At 44.3% G+C, this 12,183-nt stretch overlaps 1 pseudogene; it reads left to right on the top strand.

Moving 5' to 3' along the window:
• Positions 1-7,668: 7,668 nt before the first annotated feature.
• On the top strand, positions 7,669-10,161 carry LOC136126865 (protein PRRC2C pseudogene; annotated as a pseudogene).
• Positions 10,162-12,183: the final 2,022 nt, after the last annotated feature.

The raw sequence follows: 12,183 nt of genomic DNA, 5'->3' as shown, positions 1-12,183 counted from the left end.
TTCAATGAGAAATATATGTAAACTGTTTTGGGGGATGGGGTGGGTCTGACATATAGTAAGTGTATAACGCATGGTAATTTATTTCCTTCCTTCTTTCCTTCCTCTGTCCCTCCCTCCTTTCCTTCTTTCCTTCCTTCCTTCATACCAGATTAAGGCACTGGATCAGGAGAAAAAAAAAATAGGAGTCCTGCTAGTATATGGAGACAATAGTCTAACCTTCCCTATGAATTGGGGCAGAAGACTGGGGGGATGGGGGACAACTCAGAGGGGAAAACTCTGATTTAAGCAGAAGTCTTCCATTCATTCATTGCAATGTGGAGCTCAGCCCAAGAGAGGGTCTGTAGGAAGTCATCAACTTTGCCTCTAGGAAGGAGGGAGCTATTAGCTATGGGGACAGCTGTTGACAAAACAAAGTTGTTCTTTGATTCCAGCCAGAAATGACTTGATTTTTCTTGAGGACAGGGACCACAAGAAAACTAGTTTTTAAAAAATGCACTCCTTTGGGCTTCCCTCTCCTCCACCCCTTTCTCTGAAATTTTGGACTCTATTTCCTGGAAATGCACACTTTGAAAAAACTCCATACGTGATTCTAGAACAGTGCTTTTTAAAACTTTAACGTGTATTCAAATCACCTGGTGCATTTTGCTAACACGCAGTTTCTGATTCGGTCGGTCTGGTGTGGGGCCTGAGGCCCCTCATTTCTAACAGTCTCCCAGGTAATGCCAAGATGCTGCTGATCCATGGACCACACCTTGAATAGCAAAGGTTTAGCAGCTGATCTGCATGAAACAGATTGAAGCTGAATGTTAGACTAATTGTTAAAGTTGAAAAAGCTGGATTCTATGACTGTACCGTGCACCCCAAACTTTCCAGTCTGCCTAGAGCTTATCTGCTGAAACTCTTCATGCTGTAGAAAGTGTGGTGGGCACTTCCATACCTGGTTGCTTTCTCTGGGAAGGAGAGCTGTCAGAGAGGAGAGGGCAGCTGCTCTTCTAAGGCCAAAGTCTGAGAGGAGGTTCCCTGAAATTCACCAGAAGCAACCCCTGGCGACTGCAGGGATCATCAGCCCGAGGTGCTTCGGGGTTTTTGATCCAGTGTCCTGGGTATGTCAAAGGTGTTGGGGATGCAACATGGGCGTCATGGGGGAAAGAGCGCAGGCTTTAGAGTCAGAGAGGCCTCAGACCTCATCGTAACCTTGGATTGTACTTCACTTATGAATAAGAGAACTATCTGAGCCACAGTTCTCTTATTCATATAATGGAGAAAATAATACCAGCTTGACACAGCAGGACTGTGTCAAGCTTTAAGCGATAATGTGCCTGCCACAGTCAGTGCTCTGTAAGGAGTGGTTCTTAGCCACTGATGGCAGGTCACAGTGCAAATCTAAGAGGAAGGGCCACCAGGGAGAGGGTTGATCAACGTTCACTTGTCTTCATGGAATGAGAGAAATGAGAGTAAGATGGTGAGATTCTAAAAGAGAACACAGGCTTCCCTGGCGGTGCAGTGGTTGAGAGTCCGCCTGCCGATGCAGGGGACACGGGTTCGTGCCCTGGTCCGGGAAGATCTCACATGCTGCGGGGCGGCTGGGCCCGTGAGCCATGGCCGCTGAGCCTGTGCTCCGCAACAGGAGAGGCCACAACAGTGAGAGGCCCGCGTACCGCAAAAAAAAAAAAAAAAAAAAAAAGAGAGAACACAAAAATTTATTTAATTTATAGGTCTGCCTTTTATTCCGACATTACAGCGTTTTGACATTTTATTATTAAAATGGCATTTTTCTTAAATGAAAATACCGCCCTCGTAGATTGTAGATAGTAGGACCCCCTCCCACTCATCTGTTTATTTTTAAAATGTCCTTATTTGGCAAAGTAAGAAATAAGTTGGCTTTATTTGGAAAGATTGGCACCCTATCTAGATCCCTGAAATCCAAAGTCTGGAAACCAGGGTCTATGAAGACTTTGCCTCATATCTTCCCCAAATGCCTTGTGGTAAGAAGCTGGGATTGCTGGCTTTTAAGTAGGGACTGGAAAGCTGTCTCAGGGTGAGTGTCAAAGAACTCTTTCTCATTGAGTGCGAGGTTGAAGCTTTTAATGGATTCCAACATTAGAATCCACAGTCCCCCCAAATTGAAAATTGGTTTCGTTCATTTTTGAGGGCACTTCGTGGTCTGGTTTGGTGGGTGAAGAAGTGAAATGAGACAAGAAGAGAAGTCCAGGCTCAATGCTCCCCAACCCCCAGCAGAAGAGGGACTCAAAACAGCATCCCAGGCAGAGGGAGGAGGAAGGTTTGGACACCCTTTTCATGTGGCCGGCCAGCATGCATTTGAAACCATGCCCCACGGCGTTAACAGAAACTGGTGACTAACAGAAATATTTGAGCTTATCTTACAGAACAGCAGGTAAGGGACTAGCTTGTTAAAACCCCCCTCCGCTTATAGCCTGCCCTCTCTGAGCAAAGCGTAAGCGCAAGCTCGCCTTAATTATTTTGTTGCCGATTGAAGCTTCACGTAGCCTAGGAATTTGGAGTCAACTCTTGTCCAGTTCGAGTCAGCTAAGACTAGTTGGGACCACTGACCCTAAAACTGGACCTGGGTAGAACATAGATTACCTCACCTTTTCCCTACTTCCAGTCATCTTTCCTCATGCCTAAGACCGCTCTGCTTCTTTATCCTGTAAACGTTTCAAGCCCCTCGCCTTTGGCGAGGCAGATCTGAGAGTCCTTCTCCCACCTCCTCACTTGGCTGCCTCGTGAATAAACCGTTTCTTTGTTACAAACTCAGCATCTCAGCTTTAGCTTGCTGCACATTGTGCACGTGCCCCTGGTTTGGTGACTGGTTTCTCCCTGGAGAGGCAAGAGCTCTGCCCGAGAGGAGGTGCATTGCAAGGTGCTTGGGGAGAGTTTAGCAAGCCTTGGTCAATAACCTCTGGAAACAATTGGCTCTCCCTTTAGTTCCTGTTAGCTAGACTTTGAAATTTCTTTGCAGGGTGAAGTATTTATCAAGAAATTCACATTCTTGTTCGTACTGTTTAACTGGACAGCTCAATAGTGAGAATATATGGTTTAATCAGTGGGGCGTGACTTAGGACTCCCTGGATGAGCCATGGATCTATGTGGTCATCTGATGAGAAAGTGATGGAGACAGCCCTCCAGAGGTAAAGTCAAGGAAAGTTGCTACTTATGGGAATTCCCTTACATCCAATTCTTTAAAAGTGTATTGATTTTCTAAAATCCTACCTTATTCATATAGGATTTCAGGTAGCTAACAGAAATATAAGATTTAAAAAATAAGAAATTAAGGCTCTAAGGGTAATAGGAGTAGAAAGAATAACACAGTAAGAGGAAGGTGGGGTTCGTTATTTTAGAGATGTTGGCTGACTGTTTCTCTGGGTTTGATACTGTTGTAGGCACTGAGGGAATGACAAACCCCTGTTCCAATGGAGTTTATGATGTGCCGATGTAATATACAACCCTATTGAAACACAGCCCTGAATCCAGCCCATACCTTTCCCTTTTCGATATCATTTCATTAGCTGAGTCACAGGAACATCCTTTAATTCATTTAATTCTGTTAGATGCTACTAACTTATGCCATTAATTGTGAACTCTGATTGTTTTCCTTTTGTACTGAATTGATACAATGTAGCAACATTTTAAATATTATTACTGTATACTATAGCTTCTTATCTTTCCTAAAAACAAAACAAATAACAGTATCTACTCTCCTGATAACAAATAGGCTCTATTTTTAGCCTGTGTACAAATGCAGTTTTGTCACTTATGTAATTTGTTATTGATACAATATTTGTAGCACAGTTTCCTGAAACTTTGAGAAACATTGACTTAAGAAATTAAAGTCTTATTCTAACATATCTTTCAGTTGAGAATTACCATTTCAAAGATGCTTTTTAACAAATAACATATAAGGGCTATTTAAAAAAAATTATTGGAGTGTAGTTGATTTACAACGTTGTGTTAGTTTCAGTTATACATATACATATATTCATTCTTTTTCAGATTCTTTTCCCATATAGGTTATTACAGAATATTGAATAGAATTCCCTGTGCTATACAGTAGTCCTTGTTAGTTATCTATTTTGCATGTCGTAGTATGTGTATGTTAATCCCAAGCTCCTAATTTATCCCTCCCCCCCAACTATAAGGGCTATTTTTAAATGATGATTGAAATTGAAACATAAAATCTAAAAATTCTAATGGAACATGTGGATCCTAAGAATACAATAGATGCCATTTGGAGATATACTGATTTATTTAAATTATTTATAATGTATTGATTATTAATGATAATATAATATTGCCATATTTTAAGAACTGATACAAACATTATTATTTTATTATTTGGCATAAAGAAAATTGTGTGAAAGATTATGTATTCCTTTTATCATGAATAAAATTTTGAATGCTTACAATATATACTCTCAAGCCAAAGATTCTGATCTAGTTGGTATGCAGTGGGGCCCAGACATCAGCATTTTGAAAGCTCTGCAGATATTCTCAGGTGCAGCCAGAGTTGAGAACAGCTCTGTTGGATGGCATGGAGAAAGCAAAAATAAATCGGTATGTATCATGCTCTGAAGGGCCTGGTGACAAGTGAGGCCAGGGAAAGGAGTGAATATTTTTAAGCCCTCCTGAGGCAGACCTTGCTTTGCATCTGTTTTATTTAATCTTCACAACAATCCCATGAGCTAGGAACCATCACTCCCATCTTACAGGAATTGAGACCCAGTGATATTAAGTGAATTGACCAGAAGCTAGTAAGTAAAGGAGCTGAGATTTAAAAACATTTATGTCCACTCCATCTTGTTACAAAAAAAAAAATGATTTGGGGCTACAAGCTGGGATTTGAAATCAGGCCTTTCCTTTTTGGCCGTGGGTTCCCACCGGCTTGACATCCCACTACACAAGATTCTAGCAGCAGAAAGTGATTTGGTTCAGGCATAACAAGAACATTATCTTGATCTTCTGAAATTGGTGCTCTGGGGCTTTTATTTAGTAAGTACTTCTCAGGATCTCTCATATTTATTAACTGAGTAATAAGAGTGCTGTTTTATTGTAGGTGGAAATAAGCTTTGTTGTGTTTTATGCTGAGAGAATAAGTGCTATTATCTTTATTTGTTTATTCTAGAGCAGTAGTTCCCACCTGGGGGTGATTTTGCCACCCACGGGGTATTTGGCAATGTCTGGAGGCATTTTTTGTTGCCACAACTGGTGGAGGGGGTGCTACTGGTGAGTAGTAGAGGCCAGGGGTGCTGCAAACATTCTACAATGCACAGGACAACATGACCAACAGTTATCCAGACCCAAGTGTCAGTAGTGCTGAGGTTGTGAAAACCTGCTCTAGAGGAAAGGACTTGCCTGGTATGTGAAATATTAGTGACTTTTAATAACAACCAATAAATACCATTTATTAAACATCCGTGGTGTTTTGAACCCTTCAGTTGATCAGTCAGCATTTGTGTTCTTGGTATCACGTCCAAAGTTCCATTAAAAATGGTTTTTGACCTCAGGAAGCGTACACTCCAATGGGAAACCAAGAAAGTTCTGAAAACTTGAGCAGCTGTCAGAAGCTATCAAAATCATAGTCCATACAATGAATGACAAGGAAGATGGTCCCTTCTATGTGAGTGGTTAAGAGCAGCATTTCTGAAGTCGGGAAGAAAGATCTTTGTTGCATTCCTGATTCACCTTTTGCTATCCATGTGACCTCAGACCAATACGTTGAACTGCTCTAATAATTCCTCCTCCCTAAAATGAGGATAATGGTAGCACCCATATCATAAGGTTGTTGGGAGATTTTAATGAGGTAATATTGATACATGTGGAGCTCAATGCCTGGCACAGAGAGGCATTCAATAAAGTCTTGCTTTCCTTGTTGTTATCATTGTTGGAGAGAGTCCACTGAGGTGGGGCCTGGGAGCTGCCCACAATTCCTCCAGAGGATTCCTCCTTGAGCAATGACAGGCGAATCAGGGCTGTGGGTGCTTCACTTGGGCTCTAGGACGCAACCTGTCCAGCTGATAATGAGCTGTTCACTGCAGCCGAACTGGGGTGGCGCTGGGCTTGATTGGCTGGGGGAGGTGGGAAAGAGGATAGATAGTGAGTTCTCTTTTCCTGTGAAAGTTTGTAAACTGAAAACATTCACTGCAGTCTGCAGAGCAGAAGCAGTGTGGGGAGAGGTGTGTGAATGTCTCCATCTGTGAATGAAACATGATTTAGAGCCAAGGCTGCTCCAGACTTCTTCCCCAGGCAGGACATGAGCTCTCTAGAACTCTCTAGGGGAGGTGATAGGCTGGCTTGCCCCCAGATGCTCAGGTGAGGACAAAGGGTGGGGTGTTCATGCCCTGGATACCTGCCAGCTTCTCTGCTAATGAGGTCATTCTGGCTCTTTGCCTTTGACATGGATTTTACCAGAGAAGGGCACCCCATCTTTATCCATTTTTGTCCACACCCTTACTGGCTTCCTGTGTTTTGTAAACATAGATACGTTTAGTTTTCTTTCACTGGTGTTATTCCAACCCCATGCCCTTGTACCTTCTTTGTCCAGAACAATCCTCCTCCAGGGCAGGGAGGGCCGTGTTTCGATGCATGCAGGTGTGGGCTCTTCAGCTACATCTAACGGTCCCCCTTGTTGCCTGCTGTCTCAGAATGTTCCCTTCATTCTGTGGGGTCCTGGACTTGAGCTTTCCTTGGCTTATTTCAGCCTCTGCCACTTGACTCCTTCTGGTGGCCGCCTTCTGTTTCAGGTCGTATGGGAAGGCTGCTGGAGGGTGGGTGGGAGAAGGATGGGAACCTCCCTCAAGAGAGGCTGAGGGACATGGCAGCTCTTGTTCACACAGGTCCACATTTATTTATCTTGTAATACCCTTTGGATATTCCCTGTCTTGATCTACACTAGGAACTTCCTGGAGGCTTGTGCCCAAGAGAGGGGTAAGCGCAGGACTCAGAAGATGGCTGTGAAGCACAGTCTTGAGTGTCTGTGGGGACACTGGCTGCCTCAGGCGTAGCATCTAGACTTACCTACCGGGCAGCTCAGGCCTGGCACTGCTGGCAGTTCATCTGCGTATTTTTGTTTGTCTCTGATTCATAGCCCTGCTGTGACAGTCAATTCAGTAATTGTTATTTGAGTGCCTAGTAGGTGTCAGGCACTCTGCTCAGCCCTGGGGGTGGTGGGGGCAGTGGGCAATCACCCAGCAAAGACCAGCACCCAGCACCCAATCCCTGATTCTGCATTTCGTTTAGTGTTGGGAGGTAGGTCCATGAGCAGGTAGCTTCAAAGTAATGGGTAAATGCTAAGACAGAGGTAAGCACAGGATGGTTTAGGAGTACAAATGAAGGGCAAGAATGAGTTTTGGAGTCAACAGTGGAGGAGTTGTTTTGAGGGATGGGGGGAGATGACCCAGACAAGTGGGGGAGGTTCTTCTGAATGAGAGAAGTGTGGAGGATGAAACAGCGTGCTGTGAGCAGAGAATTACTACAACATAATGTTCAGTACCAGGATTGATGGGGCTGACGCTGGAGACTGGATAGAGGCCAAGTAATGGGATGCCTTGTAGGTCATGCCAGGAATTTACAACTCTATCCTATAGGCAATGGGTTTTAAAGCAGGAGAGTGACATGGCCAGATCTTGGTCTGGATCACACACTTCAGCGATTATGTGGGGAACGGATGTGAGAGTGAAAAATCTGGAATTAGGAGTCCAGTTAGGAGGCTGTCTCAATAGTCCAGGTGAGCGATGATGAATTACCACACAATTCATCAGCAGCAGGTGCAGGGCATAGAGGGGAGGGGATAGATTTTAAAAATCAAGGCAATAAAGAGAGCAGATCTTAGAGGCAGATTGCTGAGGAGAGGGTGGGGTTAAGGATGACCGGAAGGGTGGATGATGGTGCCGTTGACTAAGATGGGGAACACAGGAGGATCAGGTTTGGGGTAAGAGTGGAGAGGATGAGTTCAGCTCGAGACAGATCTAGTTTGAGGTGCCTGTGAAATGTCCTGGTGGAGATGCCTAGCACAGAGTTGTGTACACGAATCTGATGTTCGGGAAGGAAATCCAGGCTGGGATATAGACTTGTGAGTTACCTGAATATAGGAGATAGTGAAAACTTCAACACTGAATGCTATTGTCCAAGAGCACCGTGTGGAATGTGAAGAGTAGTAGTTTAAGGGCTGACTGAGAGGGAACCCCAATGACTGCGTGGTGGGTGGAGGGGGATTCCAAAGTGGAGACTCACACTTGTGTAGAAAGGATGGCGTTACAGTCGTGAGGGAGTAGACAGTTTTAAGAAAGAGAAAGTGAATAATAGATTCAAGTGCATCAATAAGAAAAGTATAGAAAACTCTCCACTGGATTTGGCAATAGGAAGGTATTGATGATTTTTGACTGAGGAGTGGTGACTAGGGGATCAGAGACTGCAGTGGATTGAATTGGGGAGGGAAGGAAGTGGGGAGAGCAGTATAGATTTTAATAAAGGAGGAAGAAGGGAGATAAGGTGGGGCTGGGAGACCCAAGTGAAAGGAGGTTTTTGTTTGTTTTTAAAATGTTGCAATACTTGAATGTATTTATAGGATAAGAGGCAGGAAAACACTAGAGGAGAGGTTGAAAGATGAGAAGTGAATACAACCACATCACACCCTCCTAATACTTGTAACGTGAAACCCCAGACAAGCAGCCTGCCTTCCGCAAGTTAAGCTGTATGCCTTCGCTCATCACCCAGCAGCAACAGAGTCCACGAGTCTACGTGTCTCAGTCTGCAGCAGCTCAAATCCCAGCTTTCTCTATGGACCCAAGTCATTATTCAACACTGAACATGCACGATTGGCTCCACCACCCTTGGCTCAGCAATGAGGCTTCCAACAAGGTCTTTCTCAGCCAAACTCAGTCCAGCAGATTCCAATCCCTATTTATGCACCACTGCAAGGACAGCATCCAGCCCTACTGGGTGCTAGACCTGCTGTTTCCCAGGCTCAGGCATTATTTAGTTCTTCACTTCAACTGTATGTATCTCAGCCAGCCTTTATTCAAAGCAGTCTATCCCTGCTGTCTATGGTCCTTTCTGGTACTGCCATCCGCAACTTTCCAGCTGTCCAACTCCGGAGACCTGCCAAGGCACAATTGGGTCTTGCCTTTCAACAAACTTCAAATATGCAGCCTATTCCTGTATTGTATGAACATCAGCTGGGTCAGGCATCAGGACTAGAAGGTTCGCAACTGACTGTTACACATCTTCTCCAGGCTAGAGTGGATCTCACCCAGGCTTCAAATCTTTATTCTGGACAACTACAACAGCCTGGTCAGAAAAATTTTTATAACACTGCCCAGTCACCGAGGGCTCTCCAGCAGGTTGCAGTACCTTTACCAGCATTCCAGCTTTTCTTGTCTAATTTTGGGTCTACGGGACAGCCTTTAACTGCTCTGCTTCAGACTCTTCAGCCCCCATTACAGCATCCCACCCCACAAGTGCAGGCACAGAGCATGAGTCGTCCTGTGCAAATAAGCCAGCCTTTCAGAGGATTAATTCCTGCTGGAACTGAGCACAACATGATCACAACTGCAGTAAAAAATGTCTGAAATGGAACTGAAAACCTTAGGAAGTGGCACTGATATAAAACCAGGCATACCTCCAATCGGCAGTAGAAGCACTATACCGACGTCTAGTCCCTTCCGGGCTACGTCCCCAAGTCTGAACAGCCAGTCCAGCAAAACAAACAGCATTGTCTATGAGAAGCCGTTCCGGTCAGCCCCTGCCACTGTGAGAATGACACAAGCATTTCCTACACAGTTTGCACCCCAGAAGAGAGCTGTGAGAACAGGACTCAGCCACAAGGCGCTTGGTCCTAGGTGTTGGCAGAGAGCAGAGGTTTTTCAGTCCATGCAGTGCTTCTTCGCTGAACAGCAACAGAGCAAACAGATAGGAGGCAAAGTGCAGAAAGTGGACAGTGGTTACAGTAAACCTCCTGAAACACTGACTGACCCTCCTGGTCAGGAAAAAGCTGAAGAAAAGCCACCCCCTGCACCCACCGTAGCCACCAAACCTGTTAGAACTGGACCGGTTAAACCTCAGGCAATCAAAATGGAAGAAACAAAGGCTCAAAAATGTGGTTTATTGCAAGGGTTGGGGGAGGGGACGGGGAAAGAGGGAGAATGAAGTCAGATAATGCCAGCAGCCAGGGGTAAAATGGTCTGGGACAATATCCTGCCCAGAGCTTGGAGGTGCACAAGGGACGTAGGAGCAATTTACAGTGACACACAGCTGCTGCCCCAGGAAAACGAGGCTTTGCCGACTCGCCCCTACTGTGTAACATGCACTCTGGATGGCCATGCATCTTCAACCAGAATTTATGCACGAATATGTGCACACATTCCTTGAGTGCATATAATTTAGAACTAAAATCCTTATGGTTAGATGACACACCAGAAATATGAGAGAAATGACACCACAGAGGAATAGCTCAGCCTGAGCCATGTGGTCTCAGCTAAGACATCAGATGTGGTTTCTTTGCTCCCTGTGTTCTTTGGATATGGCGGTAGCATTTGTAGGCTTGGTGGTGAAAACATAAGATAACTGGTAGAGGAGCCTTATTTTTTATTATGACAACTTGATATTTTTGTAACATGGTGATTGAATTGAACACAATCAAAGTTCAGCAACTGATCTCCCCCTCTTCCTGGATGAGGGAAATATTGATGTCAGCATCCTTGAACATACCCAAGTGGGCAGTGTTTGGCTACTGTCTCTGTCTGAAATGATGCTGGGTTTTGGTTGTGGCCCGAAGCTTTGAAGTTCTACCTGGCATCTCCTTTCTTCCATGGAGCTCTTCCCATTCAGACCTGACAGATTTGGTCAAATACTTGTTGAGTCTTGCTTGCCTCTCCTCGGTCATCTTTGTATGAATCCAGTGGTTGTTTTTTGTTTGTTTTTTTAAGTGGGTTTTAACTGATGTTCATGAAGATCAGTGAGTACCTAGAACAGTGCCACTAAAGAAAGGAAATCCTATCCAAGAAGGTGCATTTCTGTGCCAGAGCTGTGTCATAACCAATCTTTGGGCCCTCTGCTGGAAAAGTAGAATCAAGTCTCAGATAATGCCTTTTAAATTATATCCTCCGGTATTAAAGATGTAGGACAGAACTGTATCCTACCCCTGTGAATTATCTTGTACCTGCTTTATGATATGTAGTAGTGACCGTGCTTTATCAGAGCTGTTTTCAATGAGGCTATTCTACAATGTTTTCTTTTCAGATGATGATTGAGAAGCCAATAAAAAAGATAGTGCCAGGTACCACAACAGTAACAGAACTTTGCTGTTTTCTGGGGTTTTGTTTTTTATCTTTTTTTTTTTAAATGGATGTCTCTGTATGACTGCAGAACCTGGAAAAGCTGTTGCTGCTATCAATTCATAACATATTGCTATTGGTCTCTCTCCCTCTCTTCATATATATACTCATATGTTATATACATAAAATTTGAATTTTTAGAAACATTAGTGGTGCTCTCAACTTTGGAAAAAGTATCCCAGTTGTACCATGTTTGGTTGGCATTGTACAGAAATTAACAAGCATTTGGTCTAAACACATCAAACATTTTTTTCCATTTGTACAGGGGTAACACACTATATTAAATATGTAAGGTCTTATCTACATGGGTTTGATTACAGAAACTAATAAAGTATACTCTAAATAAAAAAAAAAGAGGGGCTTCCCTGGTGTTCGCAGTGGTTGAGAATCTGCCTGCCGATGCAGGGGACACGGGTTCGGGCCCTGGTCTGGGAAGATCCCACATGCCGTGGATCAACTAAGCCAGTGAGCCACAACTACTGAGCCTGCGCATCTGGAGCTTGTGCTCCGCAACAAGAGAGGCCGTGACAGTGAGAGGCCCGCGCACCGCGATGAAGAGCGGCCCCCACTTGCCTCAACTAGAGAAAGCCTGTGCACAGAAACGAAGACCCAACATAGCCAAAAATAAATAAATAAAAATTAAAAAAAAAAAAGAAAGATAAGTAGTGACAACTGATGCAAACAGGTTCCAAAGGTGGAGAACACAGAGGTAGGGACTGGCCTGGGGTAGGAAGAAGGACACTCACCCTGGGGAAGAAGGAGAAGAAGGAGTGCAGATGGGTAAGTGTATAGGTGGGGGCTGGAAAGTTAGGGAGACTCATCTTAGGGCTTCAGT

This window comes from Phocoena phocoena, chromosome 8 (genome assembly GCF_963924675.1).
Source record: "Phocoena phocoena chromosome 8, mPhoPho1.1, whole genome shotgun sequence".
Classification (NCBI taxonomy): Eukaryota; Metazoa; Chordata; class Mammalia; order Artiodactyla; family Phocoenidae; genus Phocoena; species Phocoena phocoena.
This window is presented reverse-complemented; position numbering and strand designations above follow the sequence as displayed.